At 42.3% G+C, this 18,870-nt stretch overlaps 2 long non-coding RNA genes across 2 annotated transcripts in view; both read right to left on the reverse strand.

Moving 5' to 3' along the window:
• Positions 1–18,870, reverse strand: part of LOC308188319 — a 232,937-nt gene that overhangs the window by 139,760 nt on the left and 74,307 nt on the right. Inside the window, exons 2-3 of the long non-coding RNA XR_013945404.1 lie at positions 407–2,988; positions 40–162 (exon numbers count right to left, since the gene is read on the reverse strand). This is a non-coding gene — a long non-coding RNA (uncharacterized lncRNA). The remainder of the gene's footprint in view (positions 1–39; positions 163–406; positions 2,989–18,870) is intronic.
• Positions 2,996–4,831, reverse strand: LOC308188321. Its single transcript, XR_013945406.1, has 3 exons — positions 4,716–4,831; positions 4,199–4,388; positions 2,996–3,209 (listed from the first exon to the last, which is right to left on the reverse strand). It is a non-coding gene; the product is annotated as an uncharacterized lncRNA (long non-coding RNA).

Consider the following 18,870-nt stretch of genomic DNA (forward strand, 5'->3'; position numbering starts at 1 on the left):
TGCTGTTGTTAAAGCTGAGGAAATACTACAAAACAGTACCTTAAAACCTTCCTCTGAACAAGGCCGACCCAGCCTACTTCTTAGGATTCATGTGCCCATATTCTTCATTTATCTTCATTTCGCACTGTTGTTCTTGCCAGATAAGTTGTCTCTGCCAGAAAGCTTTTGGAAAGAGAAAGTGTCATGAGAACCACTGCAATTATACATACAAACCCATTCCAGCTGGGTCAGTGCAGCCATTTTGAAAACTTTTTGCAGCTAGGACTGCATACTCACTTTTGTATACCTCTATTTTCATGCATGTCTTCTACTTTTCGTTATTAACCAAAGGCTACTGCTTTCTGCAAATTCACAACAGTTTTCTGGCAAATTCTGGATGCTTACAGCAGTTTAAAAACATTCTCACCATGCGAATGCTGAGTTCTGGTCCATTCTGGCATGGTGCTCCCTGAATTCCATATGGGGAGATGATGAAAAGCAGGTGGATGTGGCCTGGAGGAGGCTGCGGGCCATGAAGAGCCCCCGGAGGAGCAGGCCCCGGGCCAGAGCTGCAGCCCGTGGAGAGGAGCCCACGCAGGAGCAGGGGGTCTGGAGGGAGCTGCCGCCCACCCGTGGGGGACCCGTGCTGGAGCAGTTTGCTCCTGGGGGATGGACTCTGTGGTCCTGTTTCTCCCCCTTTCCCTTTAAGGAGGGGGAGTGAGAGAGCACCTGTGGTGGAGCTCAGCTGCCCTGCTAGGTAAAACCTCCACAGATGCAAGAAGAAACGAGAGGGGTGCAGCTCACAGCCTGAGCAGGGGCCAAATAGAGTCAGCGAGGCAGAAGCAAAAGGTGGAGGAAGCAGTTCCTGGCTGCACCAGGGTGAGTCTGTTCCTGCAGGCCCCTCCATGTCATCCTTGCAGCAAACAAGCCTTGAGCCAGTTCTGGTCTGCTGACTTACAACATTTAGAGGTGTTCTTCTGGAGCGTGCTCTTGAGCATATCCACAGCATTATGCTGGTTCATCACGCAAAACCCTCCTGGATTCTTTCACAAAATAGAAATTCAGGGATGAAAAAAACCCACAGTGCTTTCAAAACGAGTCAGAGCCTGATTTATGGCTTTATGTCCAACCAATGCCAGCTCGGTTCAGAGAGTCAGAGTTTCTCCAAGGAGAAGGTTATTTCAAAACCTCCTGAAATTTTCTGAGCCTTATTTTCCTGGTGCCCTCTGCAACAGTCCCCCAGTGAGACATTTGGTAGCCAGCAGAAAGAGGAGTTCAGTCTGTCTGCATCAGCACAGGACATATACGCAGCAGTGAGTTACAGATCAGGCTAGGTCAGAGAAGGCTGTGTGGGCTTGTCATAGCAAAAGCAATTTGCCCATCATGAAATGGCTTAAGGGCAGATCTTTTTTATTTTTACAGTTATTTTTACAGTTGTTTTTTTTTTTTCTTTTTCCTATTACTCCACAACCTGGTGCAGCTGCCTTTGATGTTCTCCCTCTCCAAGATTTCATGCGACAAGCTTGGATGAGAAAGCCTACTAAGACCAGTCTTGCCACCCCTCCCTGCATGGCTGTCTCTCTTGTACCCTTCCAACCGTGAGGAACTACAAGAGGAGACTTTTTCAGAATATTTGGGTATTGCAGTAGGACATACCTTGCACAGAACATATCCGAGACAGTCCTGGCTGCCAGTACAGCTTGCTGTCCTAACCTGCACACCTCCAGCCCACCCAGCACTGTGCCACATCCACGTAGGCATTCCTGTCATTCTTTGAGAAACTTTGGCTTCCAGGACAACAGACAGGGTGCACCCGTGATCATCCCACAATTCCCACAGCACTCCCTCCCTCTGTCCCGGCCAGGCATAGATGAAGTGCGGTGGTTTCAGAGCAGTACTTTAAAACCTCACGAGTCAAACCCTAGTATCCCTTAATATTTGATCCCAGCATGTAAGTGGTGCCTCATGCTGTTTCCCTCTGTGACCTCAATATCCAATTCCCGTTCCCCTTGGTTGCTTCACTTGCAAGAATAATGCCATCTGTGTTGAAGATAATACCCTGTAGCAACAACTCAGTACACTTGGTCACTGTGATTTCTTCCACCAAACCCCCTACAAGGCAGAGCGAGGTGCCATGTGTAACCCACATGTTCAGCTAATACAAAATCTGTAACAGCATTTCTTCTAAAACCTCAGACTAATCCTATTAACTCCTAGCAGCAGGTGCGAAGGGGTTGATATGCCCGGCCCTATGCCTCCCACAGGTACAGAGATGCACTTGGGGCTCTCATACCCTTAGAGACAAGCAAACAAATGTTCTCCCACACACAGACCTGTTCACACACCCACCCCACGCAGCGCTCCCATGCAGTTCTGCTCAATAGTGTTTTACTGGAAGAGATAAGCTGTACATGCAATATTGTGGTGTAAAGAGAAAACAGAATTCCAGATCTCCATCAGAGGTAGGCACAGGCTTCTCAGAGCAAGGCTTCAAAACACAGCTCTGATTTTATCTGCCATGTCCATTGGTCATTAGTATCAATTCCTGATTTGGTGTCATGTGGATAGCCTGATGTGATCTCTGTTGTCTCTCTTTTTCCCCCCGGGGTTAGGAACTGCTTTTTCTCATTACCTTTTTGTTGAAAAGTGTTTATCATGGCAGATAATCTGTGAAAAAGCTCCTTCTTGAAACTATTTGTCTTTTAGCTGTGGGAGTAGGAAGTGCCTTACAGTTTCAGTCCCTCTTCTCATTTTCGAGTCATTCTTCTCTCATGGTAGCGCACTCCAGCTCTGGGTGTCCAGCTCCACTTGTAGTCCATATTCTTGCAGGTGCAGCCAAAAATCAGGCTTGGCATAAAAATTTTAGATGTAGAAGTGGAAAAAGGGGGTGCACTCCTTTAGTTCAGGTTCCCTGACTGCCCGTTGGACTAAGTCTGTTTGCTTTCACATGGTAGGTTTGGTGTTGGCAGTTGCATGTGCCCTCATCCACATCAGTAGGCATCTTCTTCACTGTTTCAAGACAAGGGTAGTATGGTTGGGTGAGTGGGCAACACCCAATGGCAAAATACATTGTGCTTTCACTCAGATTTGGGTTTTTAACCTTTGACGCTTTGGAGCACAGACCTGTCTGCCTTAAATCAAATGGCACCACATGCAGTTGGCTTTTCTGCATTTTGATTAGAAGTGAGGAAGGAAATTATTCTGTTCTGTAGTTAATTTGGGGGGAGTCACTGTGTAATGCAGAGAAAAACTAAGTGAGGTTCAGATTTTTCATCTCTTAAGAAACCTGAAGATTTTTTTCATCATAAACTGGTGATGAAAAAATTAAATTTATACTCTTTCACAAGGAATGGAAATACTGATACTGAATGTTGACTTTTTTTTAATTAAAAAAAAAGATTTCTGATGATCTCAAATTCTAAGCATTTAGTTTTACTGAAGTAATATAAATTGTTCTATTTTAAAGCATTTCAACAAACTGCATGTCCCTCTAACACAGCTGTTTACAGGAATTAGCTGTGTGGTTGCTTCCTGGCCAGATTACGGCTCCAATAACACACTCCGAGGCACAGAGCTCACACAGGGTGCTGCCTCAATTGACCAGACAAAACTGACTGCATTGCCTTATGGGTTTACCAGCCTTTGGTTGAACCTAACAGAGAGTGGAGGCAGGGGTGTTGGAAAGGCAATCTGTGAAAGCAATACACCCTAGGGAAATACAGCTTGGAATCAATTCAGAACTAAACTGCATTTTTTTTCCTGGGGGGAAAAAAAAAAATCTTTGTTGAGGAACATTTTCACACAGGTTTAGTATGGGGAGCAGTGGGGAGGGAAGGGAACAGGAGGTGTATCTTGTGCAAATATATCATTATTGAATCCTACTGATGCTGTAATGACAAGTATAGGTTGTTATCTTTAAAATGAGCCCCACTCTAACCCTGCATGGCAGAATGGACCCACATGCCACGTTCTGTGCACAGATCCACAAGCAGCATCGTGCTTCCACATGATCATGCAGATCAGAGCTCACCTTGTGATAACTCAAACCCACACCACAGAAACCTGCAGAAATCACAGACACCTTTGCAAAACTGAAGAGCAGGAGTAACATATTCTGATGTCCTATATCACGTGCGGTCTTACACAAAAGGTGTGCGCAGGGCTTGCAACACATTTTCCTGTATTTTATTGGAATTGTCCTTGAACCAGAGACACTTACTCATAGGTTTGATTCCAAACACACAGAGCCTTCCTTCCTGCCACTCACAAATCACCCTGGCTCCCTTGGGAGGGCAGATCGGGCAGCCCTGTCTCTGCTGAGACACAGGCTGCAGTTCGTGCCAACAAGGAGAGAAATCCCGCCAAAACCTTTACAACAGCCCTGGGCTCATTCACATTTTCTTCTGTGCCTGAGGGGAAAGGAAGGAGGGGAGAAAAAAAAAGAAAAAAAAAAGGAAAAAAACCATCTGTGAATTTATTGACTCTCCCTTAAGAATCTCTGGAGCTGTAAATTCCACTTTCATGGTGCTGGCTAATTAGGCATTTATTTAACTCTGTTGCTGTTTTTTTTTTTTTTAATGACTCACTGCTGTTGTTTGAAGTTCACTGTCTATTATTTGTAATAAAAACCTCTGTCATATCTTTGCCTCATTATTCCTAACAAATAGTGCATTTCCTGTCCCCCCTCTTCCCTCTCTCTCTCTCTCCCCCTCCTCTCTGCTCCCTGCCACCATCACCTCTCTGCCTGGCGCTCCTGGAGTTTCAAAGCCCAGCTGTTAGCATTTTGTCGGCGGAGTGCTTCTGAGAAACTTCTGTCACGGGCTCCAGCACAGCGGGGGCTGCTGAATAAAATATCAGCCCTTCAAAAGGGAATTAAGGCAGAGAACAAAAGCGGCAGGGAGAACAAGCTGATGAGGGGCCAGTTCTGCAGTCCCCTCCCGCCCAGCAGTTTGAAGGAGGGAGTCCTTTGGTGTCACTCTGCAGCAGCAACCTGCAGATGCACAGGACAGCTGTGGTGGGCAGCTACTTGATGATAACTGTCCTTGATGGGAGGGAAGAAGTGAAACATCCTTATTTCATCAGCATCAGAGTCTTGAGCACAAGTTTTATCTGCTCTCAACTACAGCTTGCAGGATCTGTCCAAAATCACTGACTTCCTTGCACTTGCCCAAGCTTCTCTATAGAAGCATTTCTTACAGTCCAGGAAATGGCTTTAAAGTACCTTAATATTTTCTTCCAAGAAAAAGACAAACTTTCCCCAACCAATGAAGGAAAAAAAAAAAGAGGAAGCAAATCAATGCACTCAGTTCATACTGATAATTTCTAGATCTTCAAACATCACTCTTATCCTCAAGAACAAGAAGGAGATTTGGGCAATTAAAGGCCCATCAGCCTTACCTCAATTTCTGGGTAAGTGATGGAGCAAATGCTTCTGGAAGCCATTTCCAAACATATTAAGGACCAAAAAATGAGTGATTGGGCATAGTCAGCATGGATTTATGAAGGAGCAGTCGTACCTGACCAACCTGATAGCCTTCTACAATGAAATAATTAGTTCAGGAGATGATAAAAGAACAACAGGTATTGCTTATCTTGACTTCAGCAAACATTTTAAAACCATCTTCCATAATATCTTCATCAGAAAAATGATGAACTACAGGCTAAGTAGAGAGTGAGACTGAAAAAGGACTCAAATGCTGGGGTCAGAGGGTTGTGATCTTTGTGTGCACAAAGCCCAGCTGTAGACCAGTCATTAGTGGTGTACCCCAGAGGGACCAATAAAATTCAACTTCTTCATTAACTACCTATACTGCAGAGCAGAGTGCACCCTCAGCAAATTTGCAGAAGATACAAAACGAGGAGGAATGGCTGATACTCCAGAAGGTTGTGCTGCCTTCAGGCAGACTGTGCCAGGCTGAAGAATTGAGTCAATAGGTAACCTCAACAAGTTCAACAAAGGGAAACAGAGATTCCAGCACCTGGGGAATCTCATGCACCAATACATGCTTGGGGCCAACACGTTGGAAATGAACTCTGCATCTCCAGAAGTCCCCAGCTGTGCACCTTTGCAGTAGCAGCAGTCAGCAGCCTCCTGTGATTAAGAACATTACCAGCAAGTTAAGGGAGATGAGCTTTTCCCTCTACCCCTCTCTTAAGATATCATATCTGTGGTGCTGTGCCCTAATCTGGGCTCCCCAGTACAGTAAAGACATGGACATATGGGAATGAATCCAGCAAAGGGCAACTAAGATGATTAAGGACTGGGAGCTTCTGATATATGAGGAGAGGCTGACAGAACTAGGATTGTTTAGCTTCAAGGAGGGAAGACTCAGGGTGAATCTCATCAATGTGTATAAATACCCAATGGCAGGCAGTAAAGAAGACAGCCTCTAGTCAGTGGTACCCAGTGAATGGGCAAGAGGTGGTAGGTGTAAATTGAAATACAGGAAATTCCATTTCAACATAAGAATTTTTTATTTTATATATTTATTTGCTGTGAGGGTCAGACACTGGAACAAGTCATTCAGAGAACTTGTGGAGTCTCCAGCCTGGGGGCTATCCAAGACCCAGCTGGACACAGCCTCGAGCTACCTACTGTTTGTGACCATCTATTGAACAAGGGAGTTTGACTAGACAGTCTTTGGATCCTCCTTCCACTCTCAACAATCCTGTGTAACTTGAAGTTCTGAAATCTTTCTGAAGTGTGGGTTAAAGAACAGTCTGATGAGAACTAGGAATCCAGAATTTTTCGTTGAATGTAAAAATGAGATGTTTCCTCATATTCAGATTGATTCCAAGTTGAAGAAATAAGCAAAATTCACCCCTTTAACCACAGCTTGTCTTTAAACGTTTCAAAACAGAAAAGTGATTCAACTGAAACCATTACAAGTCTGCTTTGTTTATGCTCTGTCCTTATGCAGCGTTTTTGTCTGGAAGAAGAAATATTGTCTCACTTTTAAACCTTGGCCAGTGCAGGACTGTTTCCACAGGGAAGGAAGGATATGCACTCATATTTGCTGCTGCCACAGGGAAGGATATACACCCATATTTGCTGCTGCTCTCTTTCAGGCACATTACAAAAGCCCCATGCCACAGGATGCTTTCTGTCTCTCCAAGGAGAGCAGTCTGTAAGTTAAGATATCTCATCATCAGTGGAGCTTTCTGCCATCAATCATGAAATTTTACTTTAGGTGCCTAGTCAGTCCTGTGCTTCCCAGGCTTTACAGCTCTCCAAATGTCTTGACAGTTAGAGTAAACCCCTTTTTCATAACTTAACCAAGCTGTACGTGTTTAAGTCTCTCCTTGTAAATAAGGTCATGCCAGCCTTTAATTATGTTCTCACGCAGCACCCCATTCAACCTTGTCAGACATTCTGGAAGTGACATGTCCAAACTGCAGTGCTGCATTTCAAAAGTGGCTGCACTAGAGCAATGTAAAGAGGGTTTTCCTCTCTGCTCCATGCCATGACACCTTCAGACATGATATCCCGAACTGGAGCACTCTCAGATTTACTCCCTTAGCAGCTTTCAGCATCAGCAGCTGCTTCTTTCTTCATGTAAAGTACATGCATGTTTTGGATGGAAAAAGCACACTTTATATATAAATGTGTATGAACATTAAAGTATATGTATATTTATATATACGTAAGAATATGTTTATATTCTTCTTACATTTGAAGAGAAGATTCAGAGCAGATTTTGAGCAAAACATTTCTGGAACTCATGTCTTGCTCACCCGGGTGTATTGGTTAAAGAGAAGTTTCAAATTTCACCACATCTCACTTCAGTGTATTAGAAGTCCTGTAACTTGCTTAGAAACAACATTTAGAATTCTATTGTTTTTTTCTTAGAACCTTGAAAGCAAAACAAAAAATAATTTTACTCAAAACTAAAAATATACTCCCCTCCTAAAAAAGACTGAAGATTTCCTCAGCTCCTCTCAAAATACCTATAATTGTTTTAAAAAGAAAAGCAGAGTTTTTTTTTTCTTCAATCCCTGTTCTGTATTGAGCCTTCAGCAGTTACAGTGGCTCTTATTTGCCGATTAGATATCATCTCACTAGTTTGTTTTCTTTAATGATCTGGCTCCAATTAGTGAGTTTATACCAACTTTTCCACCATATCAAGTGCTGTCAATTTATCATCTGCATTACCACACCTAGTTTTGGGACATCCTGCCTCAACTAAGACACACATCAATTCCAACTATTCCAGCGGGGAACAGGTATTATTGGAGGACTACAAAATAGGACTATGAATAAAGAACCATTTGGGGGATTCTTTAGCAGAAAAAGAGACAGGGTAAGTCACAATGACTTTTAAACTTCATTAAAAAGTAGAATTGAGTTTTTGTACGTCCATTGTAGAGTAAGCAAGAACCTACAGGATATGACTGTGGTAAGAGATTGATTTTATACCTTAGAAAAAGCTTTGTTGCTGAAGGATAGATGTAGACTGAAGCTGCTTAGCTGGAGATGGCACTGCGGATTCAAGTCTGCACAGTGTAGTGCAGAGTCTGCCTTTGAGCATGGCGGGGTAGCAGGTGACGTCGCAACATTGCAGCAATGACATGAGACTTCAGAGGAGAGAATGTCTTGGTTTTCAAACCAAACATGATTTCACTCACACTACCTCCTTTAAAAAGCTAACAGTGACTATAATATTCTGTCTCAGCTCTATGGCTCGTTAATATGTGATTGACATTTGTCTCCTTAACAGGGTGTCGTAAAGCTCCAGTCCTGTTCTTCATCTTTGTGCCACCATTTCTTCATAACTTGAAAGTTGTCCTTTTTATCCTTCCTTGACCTAAGGGTCCTGGGAAGCTGGAGGTAGATGGGCTGTGATCTGGATAACCAGGTGACATAAACACATTCCACTTTTACAGACCACCTTCTCCTGATCATATTGGCCCTGCCACATATAGTCCGTCCCCTTTCTTCTTCATTCACATCCATCTTGACACACCTACTAGTTCTCTACCCATCTTTTTTCTTTTTTTTCCTTCTTTTTTTTTTCTGTTACCTTTAGTGCATCCTTATTGTAGTTCCTCTCATTCTAACATAAGCAATGCATATTATTAATGTTCCACTTCCCAGTTTCCCTTCCAATGACTAGGGAGGTCCACAGTGCAGACAATACAAAGCAAGCATCATTGTCAGGGACAGACTGAAAGAGTTCATCCCAGAAAGCAGTGGAGAACCCGTTTTGCAGGTAGGGAAGAAAAATGGCAGGAAGTAAAAGAAGAGTACCAATACAAGAGTCTCTCCTAAAATTAATCTGTAACATACTACAGCCCAAAGGCATTTTCACTGCTTTGTTTCAGGTTTAACAACATAAGAGCTGAAGAGCTACACAGGGTATTTTCCTTCAAAGAGGGCTAGCCGGAGCAACTCTGAATACCTAAGTATGAGATGTCAGCCTCACACAGATAGCTGGATGGGCACGCAGTGAACTCAGGCATGAAGTCTTGCCCCTGGACAACGCAGACAGCGTGGCTAGAGAGCAGCATTAGCAGACATGGCTCTATGGATAAATTTTTCAACTTGTTCTCCGGGACAGGTAAATAAGCAGGAAGTTGCATTTCTGCCTAAAAGAAATAAGCGCAGCGCTAAGGGACATAAACATCAGAGCAATACACAACACAGCGAATGAATCCTTTTCTTACAGAGCTTTAACACATTGATGGGAAAGGCAGAGTGGAAAGACCATGCATTGCTTCTGCCTATAGTCTAACAGTACTTTTCAGCTTGATCCTTGGACCTCTTACATAAACCATTCCCGGAGCAATCTGAAAAAGCTGACTCAGAGAATCAAGCTTATTGTCAATTTGCTTAATGCACTGTACCAGGATCTATGCCACCCCTGAAATAAACACATTTCAAATGATAGGACAAGGGGGAGTGGTTTTAAACTAAAAGAGGGGCGATTTAGATTAGGTGTTAGGAGGAAATTCTTCACTCAGAGGGTGGTGAGGCACTGGCACAGGCTGCCCAGAGGAGCTGTGGACGCCCCATCCCTGGAGGTGCTCAAGGCCAGGCTGGATGGGGCTTTGGGCAACCTGGTGTGGTGGGAGTTGTCCCTGCCCATGGCAGGGGGTGGGAACTGGATGATCTTTAAGGTCCCTTCCAACCTGAGCCATTCTCTGATTCTATAAAGTGCTCACAAATGGAAAAAGGTTCAAAATCGCCACTCTAATGACGACATTTCAATTGCTGATCAGGTTGGGATTCGGGAAGCTAAAACTTAAATTCCAACACATAGCCGGAGGCCATGGTATGTCTGAAGCACAGGTGTGACAGAATGGGCTCTCATAGTGCTTCACTGACTAATGGGATTAAAGGATTTTCATTAAATCAGTTTAGTTATAAGGCTTTCACCTTATTGCACTTGCATATTGAAAAGGTAAGCATTACTCTATGATTTGATAGATTTGACTTAGAAAAGATTAAATGGAAAACTTCAAACTGTCTGCTGAAGTAATCCAGTATCAAAAGCCTCACTTGACCCCAACAATGCGGTAGTGGAGTTGTTTTGAATTTTGGTGTTTGGATGCGGACTTAAATATTCCTTTCTCACCACTCTAGGTGTTTTCAAATGAAAGCTGTCCATCTCTAAAGTTTGTAACAGTCTATCTGTGAAGACATTTGTTTTATGCCTTAAGTACTCCAAATTACAAAAGGAGTGACCATCTCAAGGCAAATCAGGTCACAGACAGAAATGTGGCAACTGAAATAGTTAAAAGACAGCCAATGTAATCCCTCGCAGATCAGTCAAATGCTGGATTTTCTCCATTACACTAACTACACTACGCTTTATATCTGATTTACCACCTGTAGCTAGTCTACGACCAGCAAAAATAATTTTAGGACTTCGCCGTGAGTTTGATGATCAGACTATGAAAGACACTGAGTGCCAGAAACTGTACCTTGACAGTGGCTAACGTGGATGAGGAATTAGAGGATGCAAGTCCAAACATTATAGTTCAGTCAGTTACTTGATATCATTTCAAACCCCTAATTTCATTTCTTCATTGAACCAGAGGGGAGTGAACTAGCTATGAGCACAAATGAAAAAACCTCAGAGTGTCTTGAGGTACCTCATTAGGCAAATATGGGGGGGGGAGGAAGAGAATTTATTAACATACACCGTTCCCCCAGTGTACCTCAAGTAAGGGGAAGGCCCTGTTGTAACTACATAGCATGAAGTTTACACCTGCCACAGGAAAGATGTTCAGCTTGACAGCTGCAGCCTGACTAAGCATCTCACACAGGTTGTTACTGAGCTACCAGCATTAAAAGAATATGATACCTTTTTCATTGTAGTCTCTGCCTACTGAAGCATTTGAGAGACACATTAGAATGCAGAAAGATGTACATGGAGAGAGCTTAATGTTATATTAGAAAGCACCAAGATCTCCTCAGGCAGTTATATCAGCAACTGTATATTATCACTACACATTTAAGGAAAAAACAGTAAGTACCTTTTGTCGCAATCCCCCATGGTCACAGCATTAGCTGTAGTTCCTAGCCAGAAGCTATCCAGACTATAAATTGTAACCCTACCACCATCCTCCTTTACCCCATCCTTGGGCATCTTCACTCTAATTTTTCTGGCATGTAGGTGGTAGGGCAATAGTCTTAAGCTACTCTGGAAGAGCACAGGTTTGAAAGTGTCAGCAGATGTTTTACTGAGCATCTTGAGCAAAATTTCACAGTACGTGACTGTTACAATTTGCAGCAAAGTCTTAAAACGGAATATAGAAGTATTTGGAAAAAAACAGCTACGATGTACTACAAGAGTACTTCATGCTAGGATTATGAGTTAGTGATCCAACTCAGCTGCTCTGCTTCCTGCACAGGAAGCTCCCTCTCTGTGACATATTCCTCACCCAACTGCTGTACAAAAGACCCTCTAGAACATAGATCTCTAAGTCTTCTTTGCAACAACATTAATTTGAGATCACCTCAGGAAGAGCCAAAGTCAATATGCTATACTGCAGATAGAAGTCACACAGGATATTCCAAAGGATAATTTTATAAAGAAGACTGCCTCCTCCATGCCTGAAGAATTTTTTGTTGTCTCAGCAAGACGCTCTCCCTCTTTTCACAAGGACAAGGGCTGCCCATTTTAACTCTGTGTTCACTGGAACAATGGACATGCACATCTGCTATAGAAGAGTTGGATGCTATGTCATGCTCAGAGAGCTCTTAAACACAGGGAAAAGGAAGATTAGCAGCTTCTATTGCCTGTGTCATACCTTTCTTTCTATCCAGAAGATTTCTGAAGCATCACTCCAAACACTTCAGTTCAGCCATTTGATGTTTTCATTGAAGTAGTATGGTCTTTTGGCTACTGCCCAGCTTCTCCGGGAAAATAACCTACGTCAAGGCACAGAGCGAAAGATGGGACAGGTTACTAGAGGAAAGAAGAAAGGCAGGAAAATAATCCTGGGATTCTTCTGCACATACAACCACTCCTTTTAGAAAGGTAACCGAAGAAAGCCATTGACAGCAGAGGTGAGAGGGAAGGAAAGCATATTTCAGTAAAGAGATTTATTAAGACCTGTCTTTTCTTTAACTGCAGCTGTACACAAGATTGACATATCCTGTAAGCTACCTTTGATGAAGTCCCTAGTCTTGCTGCAGCAATGCAAGGAAGGCCATTTCATCTGCAGTGCATTTACAGCTCTGGTTTACAGGATATTCTACTTTCACACCCCAGCCTAGGTTGCTAGCTCTTTCTCAGGTCAGTGTTTTACTAGTTTGTAGTTTGTCGGCTACAGCCTGCAATATCCACTTCCTAACAACTCTTCCAAGATAAGAACAGAATAATAGAGCAGGATAGAATTTGGAAAGCAGATGACTCAAACCCTGACCCCAAATGGAAGACCTACAAGTATATTTCAATTACATTGATCCTGTAGATGAGCAGAGACTGTAAATTCTGGATATGCCCCCAATACTAGCACCTTGGAGTGTCCAACAAAGACAACTTACAAGTAGAAACGAATAAATGAGAAGCTGGCACATGAAGGCCCCAAAGCCACTACCCATATTTTTCTTGAATGGCAATTTTGATTTAGAATTTAAGAACATCTTCTCAAGGTCAAAGTTAAGGTCCAATTTAAAGATCATGAAATTATAGGACTGGAAAGCCCCTCCTATCCTTCTTTAATGAAGGAGAGACAGTCCTACCTTGGTTATTTCTACAGATCTTTATCTAACCACTTAAAAAAAATAATAAAATGAGGCTGATTCTACTGCCTTCTTGAGGCACCAATTTGAGTGCATTATTTGCCCTTTCTTCATACTCTTCTCATACTCACACAGCGTAGGTTACTCAGCATTCTCCCCAAGTGCCCTGTAAATAAGCCCTCTTATATTCCCATCTGTCTGTACGTTAATACTTCCCATGAGAAGCTGTCTTCACATTACTCCTTTTCCCTAGAACTCATTTCTCTGAAGCTGTTACAAAGACTTTGCAAAATGCTACAGACAAAGCCTCTGTAGAAGTACTCCCCTCCTTCCCTCTATATAAGCATAATTTTAATCCTTCCTTCAGGACTGTTTCTTCCCTCCCCCCTTTCCCCTTTGAAGATGGAATGATCCTCTTGCCATTTGCAGATCATTTAATCCATCAGGTCTTCCCTAGCACTGCTGCTGAGAGAGTCATTCTCCATTTGTATTCATATATTTGATTTTTCCTTCCTAAGGGTAAATCTCTACACTTGTCTTGAATTCCATCTGTTTAATTTTGGACTGCATCTCCACTTGATCAAAATCATTTTGAATTCCAAATCAATCTTCCCAAGCCCTTGAAGTTTGTCCCAGCTAGACAAAGTAGTCTAAAGCCAACATGAAAGGAACAGAGTAAGGTTGCACTGCAGTAGAAGTGATATCATCAGGCCTCAGGCTGATCATATAGTGTCACAATAACTAGTCACAGGCAGCTTGAGTTGTGACAAAAAAGAATCATGATCAACAGTTAGTGGCAGCACATTTTGTTGCTGTTATAAGTAGAATTTCTTAATGTTATTGTTACTAACTGAAAGGAAGTAGAGGTGTTATGTGAGGTGTCTGACACATGAAATGAGCCTTCTAACAGATCTAGAACTCAGCTTTCAACCCACGGGAGCAAAATGCTTTTGCAACCTCATGAAAAGAGTTGCTTGGACTTGATTTTAGAAGATCCAGAGCTCCAGTGTCTGGATCTGAATTATGTTTCTACCCCCTGGAACGGTGGATTGTATAGAAATCAGGGTATCAACATGAACATTTTGAGGTGCTTCCAGTTATTTCCCTACCTGATTGGACACTAAAGCACCTTATGTAACGTATTATTCATAGCTGCTCCAAGGAAAGAAAGAACATCTTCAGTTGTGGTCAAAGTGGAAGCTCCAGGTCACTGAAGGCAATCTATTTTTGATTTGTTGCCACTTGCTCCTTTGTCACAATTCAGAGCCAGCCCTTGCTGTACAGAACAGGGTCCTCCCTATGTGCAAGCCTATTGCAAGTTACCTGAACCCCCTTTATTTTGTCACTTACTACCCCATTTCAATGCTTTAAGCACTAGCAAAAGTCACCATTCTGAATTACATGACTGGCCCCATCAAGACAGTATTTGGCAAATGAAGCAACTTGAGCCACTTGTTACCTTTCTAAAGGCGTCTCTGGTCTGCTCCAGTGCTACAGAAACCCACAGGTACTTGTGTTATAACTTAGGCTTCTCACACCATTACCTGGGGCTCAACTTGCCTTTTTTTTTTCCCCCCACCCCTAGCTCTTTAGAGATAGCGGGAGTCTGTATACAAGTTATTTCATCATCTTTGGTGAAAAGGGTATGTTTATTGAAGAGAATCTTATAACTTTTTCACTGACCCAAGCCCCATGCAGTCTTTCCATGCCATATCACAGCACTGCTCCCAGTTTTTATTAACCATATTAGAATATTTTTCCATAAAAAAGAGTTTGAAACCCCAGACAAAGCTCCCCTTTCCTCCCCAGTACTTATGTGTAAACTACTTCCATTTTAGTTCTTGTACCCATATTCTGGTGTAGTATTGTATATATCATTTTAGACTGAATGGACATGACTAGTTTAACTTGAATTCATGTGTCCCTACAAAAGAAGACACTTGAATTTCTCCATTCTGTCACCATCCTCTGTGATAATCTCAAATAGGCTTCCTCCACACAAGTTAAAATAGAAATAACTCAGGGAACCAGGGAAGTTTACCCTGTTTATAGGATTTACCTGAAGTTTATAGGTCTTACTGCATTTCAACCTCAGAGGACATGATGTTTGAGTGAAAAAATGGTATTACCCCACATCTGGTTTCAACTATAGAGGTTCAAGAAAATTCAGAGAAATTTCCTGGAAAGCCAGGATAAGCACACAGCTACAGATGCCCTTCATCTTTTAACAGTGTGTGGTTTAAGAAGTCCCTGCACAGAATTGCCTACATCCAGCTTGAGCTAGTACCCTAAATATCAGAGCACAAGGCCTTTTGAAGCCACACCTTCACTACAGAGACTCGTGCTGGTGCCTCCCATTTTCTTACTGCCTCCAAAGTAAGCTTCTACCTCTCAGGAGGTCAGTGAGGTGTGCAGGGTTTCATAGTATCTGAGACACAGGCTGATGCACTACAGTGAAAGCAAACCTAGGAGGAAAGAAGCAGAAGCAACTGAAGTGAATCCACACGGGCTATTAGCCCCACATTAATGCTTAAATAGCGCATTATTTCATCATTTGCCAAAGCTCGTATGAGTCCTAACCTTCTGCAGATAACTCAGGAGGAACTAAAACTGTGGGGGCAGCTAGGATGGTTTTAGTCATTTGAAAAACCAATGTGAAAACTGCAAGGCCTGGATCAATAGACAGAAGTTCAAGGATATTCTTAAAGAGCCTATTTTAAAATCAGGAACTATCTCAGGCAGTTTTTATCCCAGAGCTCCATAGAATTTCTGCACTGGAGTTCAGTGCACCTCCACAGTGTCTTACAAGTGAGTTAAGTGCACAGAACTTATGCCCAGAGTTGTGACACTTACCCCCAGTTAAAAAATAAAAAAAAGAGCATGACCGCATGACCACAGAAAGAGGTCAGAGGGCTTCTACTAAACACCCTCAATTTCTGCATAGGTTTTTTTTACAACCAAAGCAGCAGGTCTTATGCAGGTGGAAGAGCTTATCAGACTTAGATAAATCTTATCAGTCCATTAACACCGGCTGGAAAGCAGAATTCACCAAAGCCAAAGTGTTAACAATTAAGCACTTTTCAGAAGAAACTTGCAGAGAGAAGCTTTTCCCAACTGCCTGTGGTCTTAACATCCATAGAAGGGTAGGATCATCTATCCTTAACACCTCTCCTGTACAAGTCTTTCAAAAAGTTATCTGAAATTATTATACTGTGCAACAGTACCAATATTCTGTCTTTTCTGTCTTCTCATATTGCTGTCTGCCACTAGCTGATTCTCATATCCCGTGATCTCCAACCTTCTGCACAGGAGGAAGCAGAAATAAGCATTATCTGAGGGAATGTCATGAAGCTTCAAGAGAGTAGGTTCAGGTTGGATATCAGGAAAAGTTTCTTTACTAAGAGGGTGGTTGGCTATTGGAACAGGCTCTCCAGGGAAGGGGTCACAACGTTGAGCCTGATGAAATTCCAGAAGTGTTTGGACAATGTTCTCAGACGTATGGTCTGATTTTTGGGTGGTCCTGTGGGGAACCAGAAGTTGGACTTGATGATCCTGGTAGGTCCCTTCCAACTCTGGATATTCCATAATTCTATGATTACAGAAGTGTCAAAGAGGCATGACTACAGGTGCAAATTCAAACACTCTCATGAGCATTCATCCCTTAATGTCTACTGACTTGGGAAGGATACAGAAAAAAGGAAAGTCTCTAGTGAGACTTTCAGGACACTCTCACTACAGAGGTCCAAGCCATAGACTTAAAAAAAACTTCTCATTGCCATTTAAGTTTAGAACTGCAGCTACAAAAGATGAAGATTATTATACTGGATTTCTTTCACTTATTTTTTTTAATATAACTTAAAAGGGCAAGAATCTATTTTAGTGCCTTCCTCAAGGAACATCATCTTTTATAACCTGTTCCAATCCTAAATTACATGGAATATCAGAGTTAATATATATTAGAAAAAAACTTCACCAATCCTTTCTTACCCAGAAAGTGGTTTCACTTGGATAGAGTGGGAATTGATACTGAACACTGGAATTATTTTATTTACTGGCATTATTTTTGATGGCTGGTCAACAGCTCTCACCATGCCTCCTGGTGAGATGCACCAAGCCCGAGTTAGCGATGGCACATTCATCTCTCAAGAGACCAGAAAGAAGTGACCAACAGATGCGTACTGGATTAGCACAGAAAGACAGCAATCAGCCCTTGTAAGACCTCATTTGAGTGGTGCCATCTGTCATCTCCTCGTAGTTCCCTTTGGTCGCTAAGAAGGAGAGCAAAGCCAACTACAGTGTCTCTCTTTCTCAAGGACCTGCTTTACACATATGCCCCTTTCCCTCAGCAATTTAGTTTTTCCTACTACTAGCCAACAAGCAATCAGGCTACATTCCTCTGGTAGGTTTCAAGAGAGGGAGTGTTAATTGCCTGCAGTTCTTCAGGACAGAGATTACGTTCTTTTAGGGTAAGTCATACAACACTGGACCAGGAGTTTAACTAGCAGCTGTAGCCAACAACATATTGACTCTGCCAAGTCTGGCATATGTTAAAGAAATCTCTCTCTCATCATCCCTGAAGTCTGCAGGTGCTGCCAATGCCTAGTAACAAAGGGTGAGGTGATTTCAGGCCTACCACAGCTGGTTCTAATGAAATTGTTTTACTTAATGACTTCTGGAGTAAGTGTTGGAAAGCTATCAGAAAAATGACAGGTTTTTGCCAAAAAAATATCAAATTGTGTATGCAATATTATATCAGTTTTGACAGAAGAATACTTCTGTGATTTGAAAGGATGGGGGACGAGAATCATGGCAGAATAGCCAACATCCCAAGGATTGCACTTTGTGTTTCATAGCTACGTGCCCCTGCTCTACCAAATTCAGAACTAAGGCATTGAGACTGATGCACACAGTATGGAGGCACTGCCTGATGGCAAAGGCAAGCCCAGAGGTCTTTGCTTGGACGGTTTCATTATGGGTCAGCTACAAATTAAGGGGAACAACTCAGCTGCTAATCTGACCTTTCTGGAAATGGCCATGGCCAGCAAGAGACTTAAGTAGAGGCGTTAGTGTTTTTGCCTTTTTTTTTTCCCTGTTGGTTTGTTTGTAAACCAGCAGTTTATTCTATTACTCCCCCATTTTAGAGACCTGAGATTATTTCATTGAAGTTGTGGGAATAATAAAGTGCTTTCTTGCACAGTTCCAATCACTAGACATTATATTTAATACTGCCTCCCTCCCAGGGAAATATTGAACCAGCTACTTCCTGAATCAATATGAACTTCACAGGAAAGGAGGTCTCTGCTTTTCAAATTCTAGTTGGAAACCTGCTTGGGGCACGAGGGGAAAGAACATATGACTATCTGTAGTTCATTTTCAGTAAAAAACACAGTTTTTAGGAATTAAACCCAAAGTTCTTTTTTAAAGTTGGTTAGGAATACTGTCTAGCTGCAGCCACCACTAGAGTCACACAGATGGCTCAAAATAAAAGACACTGTATTTTAACTACTGAAAAGGTACCACAGAATTGGCATTATTTGGTTTAATTCACAAACCCTTATGGATGCTCTAGAGCTATATAAGAGTGTCTCCTTATGATGGAAATAGAATTGAATTTATTTTTATTTTTTTGAGATAATGACATTCTGTTTTTATAGCATTAGCTACTAAATTGGACGTTTCCTCCAGATGTTCCACTTAAA

Source organism: Anser brachyrhynchus (assembly GCF_964034855.1).
Source record: "Anser brachyrhynchus genome assembly, chromosome: 1".
Taxonomy (NCBI): Eukaryota; Metazoa; Chordata; class Aves; order Anseriformes; family Anatidae; genus Anser; species Anser brachyrhynchus.